The following is a 21,963-nucleotide window of genomic DNA, read 5'->3' on the forward strand; positions in this document are numbered from 1 at the left end:
TTCTTGTTTTATCACTAGTTTAGTCTATAAAAAACTACAAAAATGGAATTAAGGGTATCTCATATGCTTCATCTTTTTAATATCTTTCATGAAAATAAGGATTCTGATAATTGTGCCAAAATGCTAGAAGAAGAATGTATTAAAATGTTTGGCACTAAATCTTTGAATGATGAGCATGATTGCAATATTGTTAGTATGAACTACTTGAATATCCATGATGATAATGATATGCAAATCCACAAGCTTGGGGAAGCTATGTTTGATGAAGATGATATTTTGTCCCCCAAGTTTTGATGAGCAAATTTATTATGATGAAAGCATGCCTCCTATTTATGATGATTATATTTATTAAAGTGGATTTGGAGAGGTCATGACTTTATTGTGTGATGAATCCACTATTTTGGAAGAGGTTCCAATTGATTATGAGAACGAAGTTGCTATCTATGATGATTATTGTGATGACTTGTATGCTATAAAGAATAATGATACCCATGAAACTTGTCATCATGATTTTAGTTTTCAATTGGATTATGCCTCACATGATAATTATTTTGTTGAGTTTGCTCCCACTATTATTCACGAGAAGAATTTTGCTTGTGTGGAGAGTAATAAAATTTCTATGCTTGTAGATCATGAAAAGAATGCTTTAGGTGCTGGTTATATTGTTGAGTTCATTCATGATGCTACTGAAAATTATTATGAGGGAGGAATATATGCTTGTAGGAATTGCAATAGTATCAAGTTTCCTCTCTATGTGCTTAAAGTTTTGAAGTTATGCTTGTTTTACCTTCCTATGCAAGTTGATTCTTGTTCCCATAAATTGTTTGGTCACAAAATCCCTATGCACAGGAAGTGGGTTAGACTTAAATATGCTAGTTATATTCTTCATGATGCTCTCTTTATGTTACAATTCTTATCTTTTATGTGAGCATCATTGAAATCATCATGCCTAGCTAGGGGCGTTAAACGATAGCGCTTGTTGGGAGGCAACCCAATTTTATTTTAGCTCCTTGATTTTTGTTCCTGTTTAGTAATAAATAATTTATCTAGCCTCTGTTATGATTGAGTTTTATGTTTAATTAGTGTTTGTGCCAAGTAGAACCTTTGGGAAGACTTGGGAAAAGTCTTTGCGATCTTGCTGTAAAAAACAGAAACTTTAGCGCTCACGAGAATTGCTGCCATTTTTTTATTGGAAAGTGCTATTTAGTTAATTCATTTTTCAGATGATTAATAGATAAATTCCTCACGTCCAGAAATTTATTTTAGAATTTTTGGGGTTCCAGAAGTTTGCGTTAGTTACAGATTACTACAGACTGTTCTGTTTTTGACAGATTCTGTTTTTCATGTGTTGTTTACTTATTTTGATGAATCTATGGCTAGTAAAAGAGTTTATAAACTATAGAGAAGTTGGAATACAGTAGGTTTAAGACCAATATAAATAAATAATGAGTTCATTACAGTACCTTGAAGTGGTGTTTTCTTTTCTTTCGCTAACGGAGCTTACGAGTTTTCTGTTAAGTTTCGTGTTGTGAAGTTTTCAAGTTTTGGGTAAAGATTCGATGGACTATGGAATAAGGAGTGGAAAGAGCCTAAGCTTGGGGATGCCCAAGGCACCCCCAAGGTAATATTCAAGGACAACCAAAAGCCTAAGCTTGGGGATGCCCCGGAAGGCATCCCCTCTTTCGTTTTCGTTCATCGGTAACTTTACTTGAAGCTATATTTTTATTCACCACATGATATGTGTTTTGCTTGGAGCGTCAATTTATTTTATTTTGTTTTGCTTGCTGTTTGAATAAAGTATCAAGATCTGAAATTCTTAAATGTTAGAGAGTCTTCACATAGTTGCATAATTATTCGACTACTCATTGATCTTCACTTATATCTTTGGGAGTAGTTTGTCATTTGCTCTAGTGCTTCACTTATATCTTTTTAAGAGCACGGTGGTGGTTTTAATTTGTAGAAATAGATGAACTCTCATGCGTCACTTATATTATTTTGAGAGTCCTAAACAGCATGGTAATTTGCTTTGGTTATGAATTTAGTCCTAATATGATGGGCATCCAAGAGGGATATAATAAAAACTTTGATATAAAGTGCATTGAATACTATGAGAAGTTTGATACTTGATAATTGTTTTGAGATATGAAGATGGTGATATTAGAGTCATGCTAGTTGAGTAGTTGTGAATTTGAGAGATACTTGTGTTGAAGTTTATGATTTCCTTAGCATGCACGTACGGTGAACCGTTATGTGATGAAGTCGGAGCATGATTTATTTATTGATTGCCTTATTGAGTGGCGGTCGGGGACGAGCGATGGTATTTTCCTACCAATCTATCCCCGTAGGAGCATGCGCGTATTACTTTGTTTCGATAACTAATAGATTTTTGCAATAAGTATGTGAGTTCTTTATGACTAATGTTGAGTCCATGGATTATACGCACTCTCACCCTTCCACCATTGCTAGCCTCCCTAGTACTGCGCAACTTTCGCCGGTACCTAAAACAACCATATACCTTCCTCAAAACAGCCACCATACCTACCTATTATGGCATTTCCATAGCCATTCCGAGATATATTGCCATGCAACTTTCCACCGTTCCGTTTACTATGACACGCTCCATCATTGTCATATTGCTTTGCATGATCATGTAGTTGACATTGTATTTGTGGCAAAGCCACCATTCATAATTCTTTCATACATGTCACTCTTGATTCATTGCATATCCCGGTACACCGTCGGATGCATTCATATAGAGTCATATCTTGTTCTAAGTATTGAATTGTAATTCTTGAGTTGTAAGTAAATAAAAGTGTGATGATCATCATTATTAGAGCATTGTCCCAGTGAGGAAAGGATGATGGAGACTATGATTCTCCCATAAGTCGGGATGAGACTCCGAACGAAAAAAAGGGACCAAAGAAGCCCAAATAAAAAAAGAGGTCATAAAAAAGAGAAAAGGCCCAAATAAAAAAATAAAAAATGAGAGAAAAAGAGAGAAGGGGAAATGCTACTATCCTTTTACCACACTTGTGATTCAAAGTAGCACCATGATCTTCATGATAGAGAGTCTCCTATGTTGTCACTTTCATATACTAGTGGGAATCTTTCATTATAGAACCTGGCTTGTATGTTTCAATGATGGGCTTCCTCAAAATGCCCTAGGTCGTCGTGAGCAAGCGAGTTGGATGCACGCCTACTAGTTTCTTTTGTTGAGCTTTCATACATTTACTAGATCATCACCGGTGCGCGTTGCCGCACCCGCCTATTTTGGCAGTTACATAATATTATATTTGTATATAGGGCCATAGGGGAAAAAGAAAAATGAAACTTAAATTTGCAAAAACTCGACCGTTACATTACTCAGTTACCTTAGACCTAACTTTTTGCAAAATGTAATGTGGTAGTAGAGGAGATCTAGGATTTTTCTTGTGTCTGATGGACTTGGAAGTTGATTCAAGTTTGGACTTACTGGTCGCGCCTTAATGTAGACTCTTAATGGGTACTTGATAAATGTATTGGAAGGGAGTTTTTACTACCTACATAATCCTAATTTATTTATATTACCTATTTTTATTTAACTATTTGTGGCAGAGGAGATATGAGTTTTATTGATTTTGGCTGGATTAGTACCATCAGTCAGTTCGTAAGTGGTCAATACAAATTGGATTGTTATGAAAACATACACACCAATCTAGTATCACTAAAAGAAACTGCTAATAAGATGACAATCAACAGTAGAAAACAAACATGTACATGTGATTTTAAAAAGTTTAAATGTTGATTTTAAGCATGGCATGCCCATGAAATCCTCACTGGTTTATACCCGAATGACACCCATCTTCAATAGCAAAAAATAATAAACAATCTGCTCGATTGCTGAGAGCATTACATCCATGGACGAAGATTCCTAAAGAAGGGATTTAATTAGGTTGGAAATCAAATGACACTAACATGTGTGGTACAAGGAGCCGTGTCGATCTGTAGCCACAAGTTCTTCCATTTAGTATTAGCAGCTCCATATGATACGTAAGGAGGCTGTCCAAAATAGGTCATCATGGGAAAGGGGTGACTCCCACGAGTCAATTAAGATCCAAACTGGATTTTCTACCGATCAGCAGTTGATCACCTTGCACCACGTACAAAAAAGTAGAGCTCACAATCAGGAGAGAAAGTCCAATAGAGCAGGTAATATCATTTGCAAGATGGACAATATAGTCAGAAACTCAGAATATATAATAAAAAAGATGATAACTATCACCGGTCACATACTGGACACAGGATGGCATAATAATGCACCATATGAGGCTAAAATTTTCATATAACATTAACACATATTAGTAGAATGAAAATAAATTTTATATGGCAAAAAGAAAACATTTGTCTCATGACATGTAGAAGAATACGATGCAAATAGATTAGTATGACCATAATATGTTTTTTTAAAGACCAAAATATGTCTTTGACCTCTGTCAGAAAAAAGCATATACTTCTAGTAATAGTTTCAGATGGTGACATTTCCCATGATCGTCATCATGGTGACCTATTTTGGACAATAATATACTGTCTAAGCTCGGCTAACTCTACAGTAACAATAATTGAGCATTACAAATGTATATGCATTTTCAGTGGCTGTGCATTTTTTATGCAGTAGCTATTCTCACCCATGGTGACATTTCACGGAATTTTCAACTGTACCTGAATCAGTTCATAAGCTATTTTAGGTGTAGATGTCAATATAGTAGAGAATTCTCACCTGCTTTATGTTCGGTAGCACGCTCAATATTTTCCTTTCACAAGCCATAACCTGAATAAGCACATGATTCATCAAGTAACTAATATTATTTAAAAAAAGTGCATGGAAATAGCAAATAGTAGCTGTAGTGCCTGTTAATTGGTCCACGCCAACTGCTACCAGAACTACCTCAACTCACATCAACCTGAACCCAAAGAGAGATTTAAAAGGGGCAGCGGGGAAGGTGTAACCTGGACTTGAAGGACAGTCCAAAAACAGATTCGATCGCCCAAAACAAGTAGAGTAGTATCAAACACTTGGCAGGCCGTAATGGTAATACTCTCTCAAGAGATTATTAGAAAGCGCATCAAGAGAAATCTCAAACAAGGGAGAAGACAGAAGGATGCCAGATTGACATGGACGGATCTGCACAAGAGGAAGCTTGAAATAATGATGAGAACCCATAGTGAGAAGGCCACATGGTTGGTGGAGAAGATGTTAGGTTCTGCTGCCCGAACAACGGGAGAGCACGGGGCGACGGATATATAATTATATATGTATTAAACAGGCGCACGAACTCAAGCAGGTGTAGGCTGCCAAAGCAATAACGTACCTCCACTAATCAACACCGCGAGTGGCGGACATCAACCGCTATGAAGGCTACCATGAACTGATACTTCAATGCTTTCTTCAATGCTGGCAGATCGGCAATCGATCTGATTCTGCGGTCCCTTTCGCACGTTTCTACTGCTTCAGTTGCCGAGGTGTGTGAGGAGATCCACATCCTCTCTCCCGCATTGCTTCGCTCCACGTTGTCCGGCCGATCAAGAGGGCGATCTTCCGTTCGCTTGATCGCCATCTCTCTCTTAGATTGGACTAGATGTTTTTTTCCTTCTGAGCATACCGATCACCATCTCCAGTAACGATTGAGTTGCTCGATGGGCTTTGTCAATTGCTAGGCCCGCACACTATTTTTCAGTCATACCCCCCGCACCCAAAGGCCCCAATTAATAAGAGTGCGCCGATTTTGTTCCAGGAGCAGCGGCCCATTGGAGATGGCGATCAGAGGGTCAAGCCTAGCTGCGGGAAGTGTTTCACTGAGAAGCTGATCCAACGACCAAAAATGCCCGGGAATAGATCAAATGGTCCAGTATCGTGAGGGCGTGAGAAGCCTCCTAGAGTGCACAGTTATAATGTTTCTAAATAGCTCTAGTGCATCCGTTGCATGGCAATCCCTACTCACTCACATTGATATCTATTGATGGGCATCTCCATAGCCCGTTGATACGCCTAGTTGATGTGAGACTATCTTCTCCTTTTTGTCTTCTCCACAACCACCATCCTATTCCACCTATAGCGCTATGCCCATGGCTCACGCTCATGTATTGCGTGAAGATTGAAAAAGTTTGAGAACATCAAAAGTATGAAACAATTGCTTGGCTTGTCATCAGGGTTGTGCATGATTTAAATACTTTGTGTGATGAAGATGGATCATAGCCAGACTATATGATTTTGTAGGGATAGCTTTCTTTGGCCATGATATTTTGAGAAGACATGATTGCTTAGTTAGTATGCTTGAAGTATTATTGTTTTTATGTCAATATTAAACTTTTGTCTTGAATCTTATGGATCTGAACATTCATGCCAAAATGAGGAGAATTACTTAGAGAAATATGTTAGGTAGCATTCCACATCAAAAATTCTGTTTTTATCATTTACCTACTCAAGGACGAGCAGGAATTAAGCTTGGGGATGCTGATACGTCTCCAACGTATCTATAATTTTTTATTGTTGCATGCTTTATATTATCTGTTTTGAATTTTTATGGGCTTTATTATACACTTTTATATTATTTTTGGGACTAACCTATTAACCTAGAGCCCAGTGCTTGTTTCTGTTTTTTCCTTGTTTTAGAGTATCGCAAAAAAGGAAAATCAAACGGAGTCCAATTGACCTGAAACTTCACGGAACTTATTTTTGGAACGGAAGAAATCCAGAAGACTTGGGGTGTACGTAAGGGAAGCAGCGAGGAAGGCACGAGGCAGGGGGGCGCGCCCACCCCCCTGGGCGCGCCCTCCACCCTCGTGGGCCCCTCGTGGCTCCCCTGATGTATTTCTTCCACCTATATATATATCCATATACCCTAAAACTATCGAGGAGCAGAATAGATCGGGAGTTCCACCGCCAGAAGCCTCCGTAGCCACCAAAAACCAATCTAGACCCGTTCCGGCACCCTGCCGGAGGGGGAATCCCTCTTTGGTGGCCATCTTCATCATCCCGGTGCTCTCCATGACGAGGGGGGGGTAGTTCTCCCTCGGGGCTGAGGGTATGTACCAGTAGCTATGTGTTTGATCTCTCTCTCTCGTGTTCTTGAGGTGGTATGATCTTGATGTATCGTGAGCTTTGCTATTATAGTTGGATCTTATGATGTTTCTCCCCCTCTACTCTCTTGTAATGGATTGAGTTTTCCCTTTGAAGTTATCTTATCAGATTGAGTCTTTAAGGATTTGAGAACACTTGATGTATGTCTTGCGTGGGATGCCTGTGGTGACAATGGGGTATTCTATTGATCCACTTGATGTATGTTTTGGTTATCAACTTGCGGGTTCCGCCCATGAACCTATGCATAGGGGTTGGCACACGTTTTCGTCTTGACTCTCCGATAGAACATTGGGGCACTCTTTGAGGTCCTATGTGTTGGTTGAATAGATGAATCTGAGATTGTGTGATGCATATCGTATAATCATACCCACGGATACTTGAGGTGACATTCGAGTATCTAGGTGACATTAGGGTTTTGGTTGATTTGTGTCTTAAGGTGTTATTCTAGTACGAACTCTAGGGCTATTTGTGACACTTATAGATTGATTGGAAAGAATAACTTTGAGGTGGTTTCGTACCCTACCATAATCTCTTCGTTTGTTCTCCGCTATTAGTGACTTTGGAGTAACTCTTTGTTGCATGTTGAGGGATAGTTATGTGATCCAATTATGTTATTATTGTTGAGAGGACTTGCACTAGTGAAAGTATGAACCCTAGGCCTTGTTTCAACGCATTGCAATACCGTTTGTGCTCACTTTTACCACATGTTACCTTGCTGTTTTTATATTTTCATATTACAAAAATCTTTATCTACCATCCATATACCACGTGTATCATCATCTCTTCGTCGAACTAGTGCACCTATACAATTTACCATTGTATTGGGTGTGTTGGGGACACAAGAGACTCTTTGTTATTTGGTTGCAGGATTGCTTGAGAGAGACCATCTTCATCCTACGCCTCCTACGGATTGATAAATCTTAGGTCATCCACTTGAGGGAAATTTGCTACTGTCCTACAAACCTCTGCACTTGGAGGCCCAACAACGTCTACAAGAAGAAGTTTGTGTAGTAGACATCAGTACATGCTGAAGGAACTTGGCATACAAAGTAAGCAGGCTCCTCGTTTGTGGTGTGACAATCTTGGTACCACGTATCTCTCTGCAAATCCAGTGTTCCATGCCAGAACAAAACATATAGAGATAGATTTTCATTTTGTCAGAGAAAGAGTTGCTCAGAAGCAACTTGACATTCGCTTTGTGCATTCCAAAGATCAACTTGCAGATGGATTTACAAAGCCTTTGCCTACAAGAAGTTTCGAAGACTTTAAGCATAATCTCAACTTGATGAAGTTGTGATTAAGGGAGGGTGTTAAACTTCAGATATCAAGTCTGCCTCATGCATACAATGTACCGTACGTATCCAATGTACTCGGGTGGACTTGTAGCGTATCTTAGCGAGAGTCTGCGGTTAGAGGCTAGGAGATGTTTATCTTCTGTAACCATATCTCCTCCTAGCTTGATCTCCAAGTTGTAATCCTAACTGTATGTGTTATCAGGACTCGCACCCCTGCCTATAATATACGCAGCGTCCCCTCGATACGAGGTAAGACATTTTCCGCTTCATACAATTTGAAGAGACGAACTTCAGGAGGACCAGAGCCCGTAAGATTAACTTGAAGAAGGAGCGCCGCCATCCGTCCAAACGTCGTCCCTACGAAGACTAAAACTCTACCTATCTACTAGCGGAAGCCGAGACACCAGGATTCTCCTCCCCGCCACCGGCCACCGGAGCGGCAGGCGGGGAGGGGGGGGGAGGAGCAGGGGTGGACTAACGAGCAGCTCGGCTCGTTAAGCTCGCGCTTGTTAAAGCTCGGCTCGTTAAGATTAACGAGCAGAAAACCCTGCTCGGCTCGGCCCGTTAAGCTCGTGAGCGCTCATGAGCACTCATTAACAGATTATAGTGTGTTACGATATACATGATGAATGTGTAGGTATGGTTTTCAAGATAAAATATGGTGACTACAAAAAGAAATGAAGTAGTTTGTTGCCTCATATGGTGATTAGATTAAATAGATGGGCTGAGGAGCTACAAAAAGTTTGTCACGCGAGATGAAAATATGCATTGTGTTGTTACTAACGAGCTTAACGAGCTACTCGTGAAACTCGTTAGCTCGCTCGTTAAGCTTAACGAGCTAAAATCAATGATTGACTATGTTCATTAAGAAGCGAGCTACGAACTTAACGAGCCGAACTATCGAGCGCTCATTAAGCTCGCGAGCTACGAGCTTTTGGTCCAGCCCTAGGGAGGAGAATCCACGGGCTCGCCCACGGAGATCGAAGGGTGGGAGGCTTTCCAAAGTCGCCTTGGGAGAGAGTAAAGAAAAGTCATCCAGAGATTTGGGCTCAATTTATGGTTATTGAATTTGTGCAAATGTTGCTATAAATTAGCAAAAAAAAGAACCTGTATATCCAGCGGACGTCAGATTTTAGGCATGGCCAAATAAACTTCTTTTATGCAATTTATGTTCGCCGAGGATGTCAAGTCTAGTTGGTAAGCAAGGCAAATCCACCTCGGTTTATTTTTTTACCAGGAAGTTATTATGCTTGCAAACTTAATTTCCATCCTCTCGCCCATATAAATTGTCATGAGAAATGTTCGATTTGCCATGTCTAAAACTCTAACATCAGATTCTTTAGCCTTTTCGGAAAATAAAAGGCGGGCCAAACATACAATCTAAAATTCAGGTTTGATATATCTTACCTTCTTTTCTATGTCCTTGCTCCTCACCCAACCTCTGTTGTTTTCATTTTTGCTAATTTCACTCGCTCTTTTTAAAATCGTATTAATTGGCCCACATTCGACTGGCTTACTAAATAAAACCAGGTTTCTTTGTTAAGTCAGTGGCTAATGATTCAATTGGCGACTTAAGTCCATTTTTATGCTTAATAACATTAACAATAATATTGCAGTAAATCATGATGATTATATACAAAAATGTGTGCTCTCATTGTAACACATAGTCAATTATCTATTATTAATAGATAAAATGTATGGACATAGAAAATAACGACAATTTTTCTAGGTTGAATGCAATACAAAACACAAAACAAACCCTTAAGTTTTCTTTCATTTTCTCCTATTTTGCTTTTGTGACCCAGCCTGTCCACGTTCTTTGCAAGTATGGGCCAAACTACAGTGCATATACTATATGCCGCCTATGGCAGCATATATATAACTGCCCATGTCGCTCGGGCATGGGTCGTGGCCCGGTAGCAACTTTTTTCGGGGTAGCACCTTTTTCTCCTTTCCTATTATGTCTATTTTTATTTTTATTTTATAAATTACGTGGAACACATTTTTAAATTACATGAATATTGAAAAACTAGAGTGAAAACTTTTAAAATTACGTGACACCATTTTAAATTTGTGAACACTTTTAATCTTAAATTACACATCTTCTAGAATTACATTAACATTTTATAAATGTGTGAACGGTTTTTAAAACTACATGGAAAAAAATCTTCAAAAAAGGCGTCAAAACTTTAAAATCACAAAGCCTTTTTATGACATGGACATTTTTAAAAATATGTATACACATTTAAAAGAAGATGTGAACACTTCTATAAAAAATAATGAACCCATATTAAATGGATGACGTTGGCACATACCAAAGTCCAGTGGCTACAATCTAATCGTTTCAAAAACAGAAAGTCCATTGGCTATAAACAGTTGATTCTTGGATGAGGTTGAATTATCAAAGTCGAAGAAGAATACACCTGCTGCGACCATTCCAACAAGGCAACAAGACGGCGCTAAGATCAATGTTGATGCACCCGCAAAAAGATCAATGTTGATGCAGTATTGAGCAAAACAAAGATAGGGCAGCCATGGTGGCGGTTGCCGGCAAAGGCACGGGGTGCTATATCTATATGTGTGTGTCGGTGTCGGGTGGCTTACTCCAGGACTTCTACTCCGAAGACTCTTAAACTGATGGCATCCATAGAAGTGCTGGCACGACCTGAATATTCAGCAAACTATGGTGGCAAGAGAAATTGCCTCAAGGTGATAAATACTTTCCCGAAGAACCTGGAGCCTTTTTTAGGTTGCGGTCACGGAGGAGATCAAAGCTTAGTCTAATGAATTCTAAGCTATTAGTTTTAGCCATGAAAAAGTGAAGTTCTAATGTAGAAGCTCATATACTAGCGAAGAGTATATTAGAACTTCACTTTTGTAGAGCACTGTGATTCGAACGTGTGATGGGCACTTTGACATACACAGGCGCTTCAATCCTCGATTGGATTGCCGACGACGACATCACATTGTTGCCTGTAAGAACTTCTGTAGCTCCCGGCCTCCCACGATCAAGTGCCGTGAGCAGAGCACTGTGATTCGAACGTGTATAAACGAGAAGCCATCAGTAGCTGGAGCAGATCGCTACTGCCGTACTAAAGTTCAGATTCTTCAGAATTTTAAAAAGGCGTCCATCTTCGGACGCCATTTGGCACTTGCTCCTTGCAGTTCAGAGTGCTAAGCCAAGCCAGAACGGCTACAATTTATTGATCGACGTCAGCGGAGGCTGCCGGCCTAATGCCGAACTAATGATTGAGATTGACTAATTTTGATGTTAAAAAAAGGAGATTGAATAATTTTGGAGCATGACTTGCTAAAATCAGTAGTTAAAATCAATGCACAATCAATCTCGAAAAGAAAAGAAAAGAAAATCACTGGATAAGCCATGTGTGACCGCCAACTCGATAGGGTTCTACAAACATGTTGATCGGCGAAAGAGTTGCGCCTGAATCTCTATCTATTCAATATATTATGAAAAGGTCCACTTAGATTTGATTGACCAATATCGGCAGCCCCCTCGTACCCCCTCGCGTCGCCTCCCCGGGCGACGCCAGGGGCCGAAAAAACCAGCGCTGCCGGCGAGGTCCGCGGTGGCGGTGGGCCCGATGCCAAAGCGCTAGGGCGGGCGGATCTGCAGCGGGATCCCCTTGAGGCGGCAGGGGCGCCTCTTGTGGTGCATCCGTGGGCAGCAGGTAGGGCAGTGCCCCTAGCCTGTGCAGCGGCAGCCAACGGTCCAGGGCGGTGATGGGCTTCCATGCGTGTATGGATGGTGGTAGCACTCGATGGATGACATGGTGGACGGCTCTGCCTGGGGATGGGTCACGGCGGCTGCAGATCTGACGTCCTGTACAGATCCGCCGCGACGTGGTCTTGGCCAGCTGGCGGCGCGTGGAGGGGTCGGTGAGGGGACGGAGGATCTCTGCCGGAGTACCAGCGGTGGCATACGTCTTCATGGCGAGGCCCCGCACAGTTCTAGCCAGCCGCGAGATCAGGACGACGCGGCTTTCGGTGAAAATCATGCCAAACTGCGGTCTTGGCGGATGATGGCGGCGTCTTTGACGTCATTTTCTTCTCGAGGCATCGTCGTTGCAGGTCCTATCAACTCGATCGGGATGTTCCGGAGGAAACCTTAGATCTGGGTTTATTGGATCGGACGATGGCAGCGCCTTCGGTGTCGTTCTCCCTCCTGGAGGCATCATTTTGGAGCAAGTGCTGGCTGGAGGGGACACAAGGAGGAGCAGTGTTACATCTACCGCAAGTCGATTGCGGATCTTGGCGGCATGCGCTGCGGAGTTTTGGCGACGGGCGCGTGTGGATGGATACGTGCAGGATGGTGGCGTTGTCTGGCGCTATGGTGGCGTCAACAACATGCCAGGCAAGGTCGATGTGTCAGTTCCTGCTCTGAAGATGGACCGGTGGAAGATGGTGGCGACAACCTCTGAGAGTGCGCTGTTCCGGTGTGTGACCCAGTCCCGGTATGTGGCTGGGCTGGGGCATCCGGCTTTAGATGTTAGGCTTTGGTGCGATGCCTTTTTGGTGTTTGGCTCGGACATTCGGCACCCCTTCATCAAGGGGATAGGAGTAGCAACAAGTGTTGCCTAGACGGTGACTTCAGAGTTACTGATGTATTACTTTGTATGATTTTTATAAATAATTAATAAAATGGCTGCATGCATCGTCCAGATGAAGAGGCCGAGGGTATATTCTCCTTTTTGAAATAAAAAAATCCAAGCCGGCCAAAAACTGTTCATGCAACAGATAAGAAACATGCGTCCTTCAACGAAGCACTTGTTAAAATCTTAATCGCGCAATTTAATCTACTCCGTATTAGTTTTTTTATCAGAATTTACCATTACACATCTTCTTTGTATTTAGTGCATGGTGCTCCTAGCCTCGATATGATCATGGATGCGACGGAGGAACGTAGGTCCCATGCGGAGTGCCGCCCGGCCGGCTTCATAGGAGGGTTCGCAATAGTGCAAAAATGTATTCCTGGGAGGAACCGGACGAGTTGACAACTTTTCCCCAGGCCTGGAGCTGCAGGCGCTCCCTTCCTCGTCGCTCTTTCGTGCTGTCCCGCCGCCTGCTCGGCATTCGCAGGGGCCACCTGCTCCTCGCCACATCTACACGCAGGCGGCAGCAAGGGCCGGGCTTCCATGAGCAGGACGACAGCGGCCTTGTGGCGGCGTCGCCCGGCGGCGAAGGGAGGCGTGGAGCCGGAGGCTGCTGGAATTCCTCGGACGCTGCAGCTCGGCGCCATGATCCTCGTCTTGTGCCTCCTGAACATCTACTTCAATATTTACAACAGGCCGGTCAGTACTAATCTCCATTTTTCTCCTTCTCCTTTGGGAATCGTTTCTTGAATTCCCATATGCATGTGACTGATGATGATGCTACACAGGTTCAGGGAGTATTTCCCTTCCCATACACCATCACCACCTTCCACTTCGCATTCGGCTCGTTCTTCATCACTCTCATGTGGCTGCTAAACCTTCATCCCAAGCCAAGGCTCTCCCTTCAACAGGTGACACAAGGATAAACACTGACCTTTCCAATTTATAGAACGATAGAGAGAGAAGAATTGGCGGAATATGATGGATGTCGTTGTATTGAGCCTCTCGGTCGGTTTATACGCAGTAGATGGCTTGGAGGGCAAGAAGCATTCCCTAGAGATAAGACATGAGATTATTATATGCTATCAAATACATGAGATTATTATACGCCAGGGGCCCCAACCCTAGCGCCGCCAGCACCTCCCCCTCCACCCCCTCCTGCCGCCGCTGCCGCCGGCGTGGGCCGCGGTGGCGGCGGGCCCGGTGCCAAAGGTCCTGGGCGGGGGGAGGCGGCGGATCCCATCTGAGGCGGCGGGCGCAACCCTTCTCATGAGATCCAACGGCGGCGGCTAGGACGGAGTATCTGTGCTGTGCGGCGGGGGCCCGAGCACCATCGCCGGCGAAGCGGCGGCCCTGCATGGACGGCGGCGGTGGCAGTGCCCCATCTGGCGAGGTGGGCTGTCCTGCTCGTGATGGTGACGACCGCTACTGTGGATCCAACGCTCCGTTTGGATCCGTCGCGGGGAGGCCTTTCGCCGACCGACGGCGCATGAAGGGACCGGTGAGGAGATGCCGGATCTCCGCCGAAGTACCGACGACAACATACGTCTTCGTGGCGAGGTTCCGCTCGGTTCCCGCCAGCCACGAGGTCGGGAAGACGTGGCTTCCGATGAAAATCGCGCCAGACTGTGGTCTTGGCGGACGATGGCGGCGTCTCAGACGTCGTTTCCTTCTGGAGGCATCGTCGTTGCAGGTCTCATCAACCTGATCAGGATGTTTCGGGGGAAACCCTAGATCTGGGTCTACCGGATCAGACGATGACGGTGCTATCTGTTGGGGTACGTAGTAATTTCAAAATTTTCCTACGCACACACAAGATCATGGTGATGCATAGCAACGAGAGGGGAGAGTGTTGTCTATGTACCCTCGTAGACCGGCAACGGAAGCGTTGACACAACATAGAGGAAGTAGTCGTACATATTCCCGATCCGACCGGTCCAAGTACCGAACGTACGGCACCTCCGAGTTCTGCACACGTTCAACTCGGTGACGTCCCTCGAGCTTCGATCCAGCCGAGTGTTGAGGGATAGTTTCGTCAGCACGATGGCGTGATGATGGTGATGATGTTCTACCGACGCAGGGCTTCGCCTAAGCACCGCTACGATATGACCGAGGTGGAATATGGTGGAAGGGGGCACCGCCCACGGCTAAGGAACGATCACGAAGATCAACTTGTGTGTCATGGGGTGCCCCCTGCCCCCGTATATAAAGGAGGAAGGGGGGAGGTGCGGCCGGCCCCTAGGGGTGCGCCTGGAGGAGTCCTACTCCCACCGGGAGTAGGACCCCCCCTCTTGCCTTGTTGGAGAAGGAAAGGGGAAGGGGGAAAGAGGAAAGGGGGGCGCCGCCCCCTTTCCTTGTCCTATTCAGACTAGGGGGGAGGGGGCGCGTGGCCTGCCCTGGCCGGCCCTCCTCTTTTCCCTTAGGGCCCATGTAGGCCCATTAACCCCCAGGGGGGTTCCGGTAACCCCCCGGTACTCCGGTAAAATCCCGATTTCACCCGGAACGATTCCGATATCCAAATATAGGCTTCCAATATATCAATCTTTATGTCTCGACCATTTCGAGACTCCCCGTCATGTCCGTGATCACATCCGGGACTCCGAACAACCTTCGGTACATCAAAACACAAAAATCCTAATTACGATCGTCACTGAACTTTAAGCGTGCAGACCCTACGGGTTCGAGAACTATGTAGACATGACCGAGACACATCTCCGGTCAATAACCAATAGCGGAACCTGGATGCTCATATTGGCTCCTACATATTCTACGAAGATCTTTATCGGTCAAACCGCATAACAACATACGTTGTTCCCTTTGTCATCGGTATGTTACTTGCCCGAGATTCGATCATCGGTATCTCAATACATAGTTCAATCTCGTTACCAGCAAGTCTCTTTACTCGTTCCGTAATACATCATCCTGCAACTAACTTATTAGTTGCAATGCTTGCAAGGCTTGAGTGATGTGTATTACCGAGAGGGCCTAGAGATACCTCTCCGACAATCGGAGTGACAAATCCTAATCTCGAAATACGCCAACCCAACAAGTACCTTCAGCGACACCTGTAGAGCACCTTTATAACACCCAGTTACGTTGTGACGTTTGGTAGCACACAAAGTGTTCCTCCGGTAAACGGGAGTTGCATAATCTCATAGTCATAGGAACATGTATAAGTTATGAAGAAAGCAATAGCAACAAACTAAACAATCAAGTGCTAAGCTAACGGAATGGGTCAAGTCAATCACATCATTCTCCTAATGATGTGATCCCGTTAATCAAATGACAACTCATGTCTATGGTTAGGAAACATAACCATCTTTGATCAACGAGCTAGTCAAGTAGAGGCATACTAGTGACACTCTGTTTGTCTATGTATTCACACATGTATTATGTTTCCGGTTAATACAATTCTAGCATGAATAATAAACATTTATCATGATATAAGGAAATAAATAATAACTTTATTATTGCCTCTGGGGCATATTTCCTTCAGTCTCCCACTTGCACTAGAGTCAATAATCTAGATTACACAGTAATGATTCTAACAGCCATGGAGCCTTGGTGCTGATCACGTTTTGCTCATGGAAGAGGCTTAGTCAGCGGGTCTGCAATATTTAGATCTGTATGTATCTTGCAAATTTCTATGTTTCCCACTTGGTCTAAATCCCGAATGGAATTGAAGCGTCTCTTGATGTGCTTGGTTCTCTTGTGAAATCTGGATTCCTTCGCCAAGTCAATTGCACCAGTATTGTCACAAAAGATTTTCATTGGACCCGATGCACTAGGTATGACACCTAGATCGGATATGAACTCCTTCATCCAGACTCCTTCATTTGCTGCTTCCGAAGCAGCTATGTACTCCGCTTCACATGTAGATCCCGCCACGACGCTTTGTTTAGAACTGCACCAACTGACAGCTCCACCGTTCAATGTAAACACGTATCCAGTTTGCGATTTAGAATCATCCGGATCAGTGTCAAAGCTTGCATCTACGTAACCATTTACGATGAGCTCTTTGTCACCTCCATATACGAGAAACATATCCTCAGTCCTTTTCAGGTACTTCAGGATGTTCTTAACCGCTGTCCAGTGATCCACACCTGGATTACTTTGGTACCTCCCTGCTAGACTTATAGCAAGGCACACATCAGGTCTGGTACACAGCATTGCATACATGATAGAGCCTATGGCTGAAGCATAGGGAACATCTTTCATTTTCTCTCTATCTTCTGCGGTGGTCGGACATTGAGTCTTACTCAACTTCACACCTTGTAACACAGGCAAGAACCCTTTCTTTGCTTGATCCATTTTGAACTTCTTCAAAACTTTGTCAAGGTATGTGCTTTGTGAAAGTCCAATTAAGCGTCTTGATCTATCTCTATATATCTTAATGCCCAATATGTAAGCAGTTTCACCGAGGTCTTTCATTGAAAAACTCTTATTCAAGTATACCTTTATGCTATCCAGAAATTTTATATCATTTCCAATCAGTAATATGTCATCCACATATAATATCAGAAATTCTACAGAGCTCCCACTCACTTTCTTGTAGATACAGGTGTCGGTGTCAAAACCGGAGAATCTCGGTAGGGGGTCCCAAACTGTGCGTCTAGGCCGAATGGTAACAGGAGGCAAGGGACACGAAGTTTTACCCAGGTTCGGGCCCTCTTGATGGAGGTAAAACCCTACGTCCTGCTCGATTGATATTGATGATATGGGTGTTACAAGAGTAGATCTACCACGAGATCAGAGAGGCTAAACCCTAGAAGCTAGCCTATGGTATGATTGTATGTTATGATTGTTGTCCTACGGACTAAAACTCTTCGGTTTATATAGACACCGGAGAGGGTTAGGGTTACACAAGGTCGGTTACAAAGGAGGAGATATCCATATACGTATTTCCTACCTTGCCTTCCACGCCAAGTAGAGTCCCATCCGGACACGAGAAGAAGTCTTCAATCTTGTATCTTCATAGTCTAACAGTCCAGCCAATGGAGATAGTCCGGCTGTCCAGAGACCCCCTAGTACAGGACTCCCTCAGTAGCCCCTGAACCAGGCTTCAATGACGATGAGTCCGGCGCGCAGTTGTCTTCGGCATTGCAAGGCGGGTTCCTTCTCCGAATACATCACAGAAGAATTTGAATACGAGGATAGTGTCCGACCCTGCAAAATAAGTTCCACATTCCACCATAGAGAGAATAATGCTTTCGCAGATCTAATCTGCTAGCTTGCTTTGGCAAAATGATGTTATGTCATGGCCCGGTGATTATTCGAACCGTTTCTTTTAACCAGCCCCGCACATAACGCGAGGTAGTTTTTCGACACGTCTTGTCAAAGCAGAGATCGTGTCCCCTTATTACATGATTCTCATCAATACGGGCGTGAGTAACCCAACGCGCCATCAATTGCGGTGCTTGGGGGATAAGCGAGTTTTACTAGGCAAGTGGGGACGTTTAATTTTGTCCGTCCATATAAAGGGATAAGGATTCACCTTTCTATCCACGCCTTCTTCCTCCTCTTCTCATCCGCTCCCGCATACTCGAGCTCTAGCGCCCAAGTCCTCACTTCCATCTCAACCTTCTCCAACCATGTCCGGAGTGGGAGGCAAGTGGATGGTCTCCTCCGTCACGGAAGGAGACATCAAGAAACTGAGGAGAGCCGGATACCTGCACGACGACATCGCGCACCGGCTCCCAGATGAGGGACAACTCATCCCCACCCCGAGCCCCATGACAGGGTGGTATTCCTCACCCATTTCCTCCGCGGACTAGGATTCCCTCTCCATCCCTTCATCCAGGGGCTCATGTTTTATTACGGCCTGGATTTCCATGATCTAGCCCCAAACTTCATCCTCAACATCTTGGCGTTTATCGTCGTGTGCGAGGCCTTCCTCCGCATCAAGCCCCACTTCGGCTTATGGCTGAAGACCTTCAATGTCAAGCCGAAGGTAGTGAGCACCCGCCAGGTGGAGTGCGGAGGCGCCATGGTGGGCAAGAGCACCAACATCACATGGCTCGAGGGCACCTTCGTGGACACCATAAAGGGGTGGCAATCGGGGTGGTTCTATATCACCGAGCCACGCGACCCCGCATGGGTAGCGGCCCCCGAGTTCCGATCTGGCATCCCCATGCGGATCACCTCCTGGAAAGAGAAGGGCCTGTCCTGGGGTAATTCGAAAGAGCTGATCGGACTCCAGTCATGTATTCAGAACATGGTGGATAAGAAGCTCAAGCTTGTCAACATAGTGCAGGTTATGCTCGTTCGCCGGATACTCCTGTGCCAACAACGGGAGTTTACCTTGTGGGAGTTCAATCCGGCGCAGCACCGAACTCTGAACAGGCTCTTCGACACGACTCATGAAGATGCCTGGAGGGTGCTGTTCAAGGGCGCCGCGGTCCCTCCCCCATTACTAAGGATCACGGATTCAGCGCGAAGCGCCACTCCAGTGCGGTAAGTTGTTTTACATCTTACAGGATATTTGTTATATATATATATATATATATTGGCTCTATGCGGGATCTAAACTCCAGTAATTTTGACATGACTGGCAGAAGATGGCCGGACAGATCCACTGTCCGGCTCCCTTGCCCGAAGGCCCCGCAGACGCTCTTCTGACGAAGATGCTGACTCCGGCCCCTTATAAGGTGCTGGAGAAGACCAAGAAGGCCAAGGGAGCTCGAAAGAGTTCCCGACGCCAGGTGTCGTCGGACTCACCGTCTGATGACTCTACAGTGCACTCTTCCTCCAAAGACAAGGAAGAGGAAGAGGAGGCTCCCCCACCGACTAGGGGAGACAAGAAAAGGAAGGCAGCCCCAACTAGGGAGGCTGAAGGGTCCAAGAAGGGAAGGACGCTCCTTCCGGACAGCTCCACCGCCGCCGACAAAAGTGAAGACGAGTGGTTGCCCAGGGGCAAGCCCCAGGGGAGATCGTAAGTATTCAGATACCAAAGTAACCCATAGGATTCCTTTGTCGCATTGCTTTCCCTAACGCCGAACTCAATTGTGCAGGCCGCCCCGAGCCAATATCGAGGTATCCTCAGACGGCTCCCTGGGCGCGTCGGACATGGATAGCGATCCAGTGCCGACGGCCACCTCCCCTCATCCGGCCAACGACACCGAGGTGCTTTCTCAAGAGGCATCGGATCGGGGGGACAGTCCCGGAGGCGCCTCGAGGTGACCTTCCGGACTCCGGGAGCCAAGGGGACGGGGTCCCCAGAAGCTCTGAGTTCGGCGCTCAGCCGAACACCGCGCCGGACCCTCCAACGGATCCGAGCTCGGGCAGGCGGTCCCCTTCTAAGGAGGGTGAGACACTAGTGCCGGTGACCTCTGTCCATCCAAAGGCGCCGGACACTATGTTGGAAGCCCTTCGCAGCGCTTCCATCGAGAAGGAGCACCGCACTGTCATGAGTGCGGTGATCCAGAAGGTTCAGTCCACGAAGAGTGGATTGACTGAAGTCTGTACTAGCCTTCTAACAGGCTTCGAGGTAAGTATTTTAAAATGTAGTAGAAGTGTTACTGCATAGACAGTAGCCCCTGATGCCATGCTCGGTGTTCACAAAGAAAAGCCGAACAGAGGATCAAATAATATCGCAGGAGTCTAATTAAGTATGTCAATATGCATATGCAGGCTTCGCTGCTGGCGTCCGCCGCACTGACTGCGGAGGTCACCGTACTGAAGGAGGCCCTCGAGCGGTCCCAGAAGGAGCTCGGCCTTGCTAAGAGGCAGCTCGAGGAGAACAAGGGTAAGTGATACCCCGTCTGTAGATGAGAAAAAGGACGCGATTGCTAAATGACAGGATCATTGTATGTTTGCCAGGGGCCACGACCGAGGTGGCGACCCTGAAGCAAGCGCTGTCCCAGGCCAAAGAAAAGGCGGCCCAGGAGTGCACCGAGTGAGAGAGGCACGAGGCTCGGGTGGGCGAGGTGCAGCAAGAGCTCCAGGCTCTCGTGACCAAACACGCGGTGTTGGAGCTTGACTTGAAGACGAGAGAGTCTAAGCTTGCCGCGGCCCGTGAGAGCGCGAAGAGTGCCAAGGCCGAGGCCCAGAAGGCCCTTCAGGAGATCGACGCGATGAAGAAGATAGAGACGGGTAAGGCTTTCTATATGCAAAGCAAGCATGTAAAGGTGAATTATCGATTACTTACCCGAATCCAGAGCTCTTCAGGAGCATTCGCAGATTTGCCCCGCAGTGTGTCCGATGCCGCACTGTTCTACCAGGCCGAGGACAGAAGCTCGACGGAGAAGTTGTTCTGGTCTCAGTATGCTGAGGCTGAACATCCGGTGCCAATGAGCGACCAGCTGAAGCAGATGGCCGAGCTACATAAGGCGGCTGATCAGGCCATGAAGGGCTTCATAGTCCGGTTGTGGCCTGGCGACGCCCTTCCGAATAGCTTCTTCGGCCTGGTGAGGCGGCTTGTGGATGCCTGCCCATGGCTGGAGGTCGTCAAGCGATCCGTCTGCATTGAAGTTGCACACCGGGCCTTCGCCCGTGTGAAAACGCAGTGGGTCAAGCTAGACGCCGTGAAGCTTATCAAGGAGGGGACGCCGAAGGGCAAGGAGCACCGCCACCCCGAGATGTACTACGAGGGTGTTCTGTCAGGCGCCCATCTTATCGCGGATGAGTGTTCACAAAATGTAATATTTGAATGAGACTTGCTCGTTTTTTATCCTGTGTAATGAAAACGTGTTTCATATGCGCTATGCAACGCTTGTGTGAATTTAAAATATTACCTTCTGTTTGGCTGTTTATCCAATCTGAGAGATGGCTAGTCCTCGGCTTCTGCCCCCATGCCACGAGTGCCTGGGTGTTCGGGATAAACCTGAGCACTCTTGTTCCCATGTTTGGGTCCTTCGAGGGAGGTGCTCAACACAAGGAACAAGGCAACCGGACTAATAATGCTTTATCACTCTCACTTAACCATAGAATTCTATAATTTTAA

General features: G+C 45.4%; 1 pseudogene; it reads left to right on the forward strand.

Moving 5' to 3' along the window:
* The first annotated feature begins 13,565 nt into the window (after positions 1 to 13,565).
* LOC123191504 (phosphoenolpyruvate/phosphate translocator 3, chloroplastic-like) overlaps positions 13,566 to 21,963 on the forward strand; it is a 42,724-nt pseudogene continuing 34,326 nt past the window's right edge.

This window comes from Triticum aestivum, chromosome 2A (genome assembly GCF_018294505.1).
Source record: "Triticum aestivum cultivar Chinese Spring chromosome 2A, IWGSC CS RefSeq v2.1, whole genome shotgun sequence".
NCBI classification, from domain to species: domain Eukaryota; kingdom Viridiplantae; phylum Streptophyta; class Magnoliopsida; order Poales; family Poaceae; genus Triticum; species Triticum aestivum.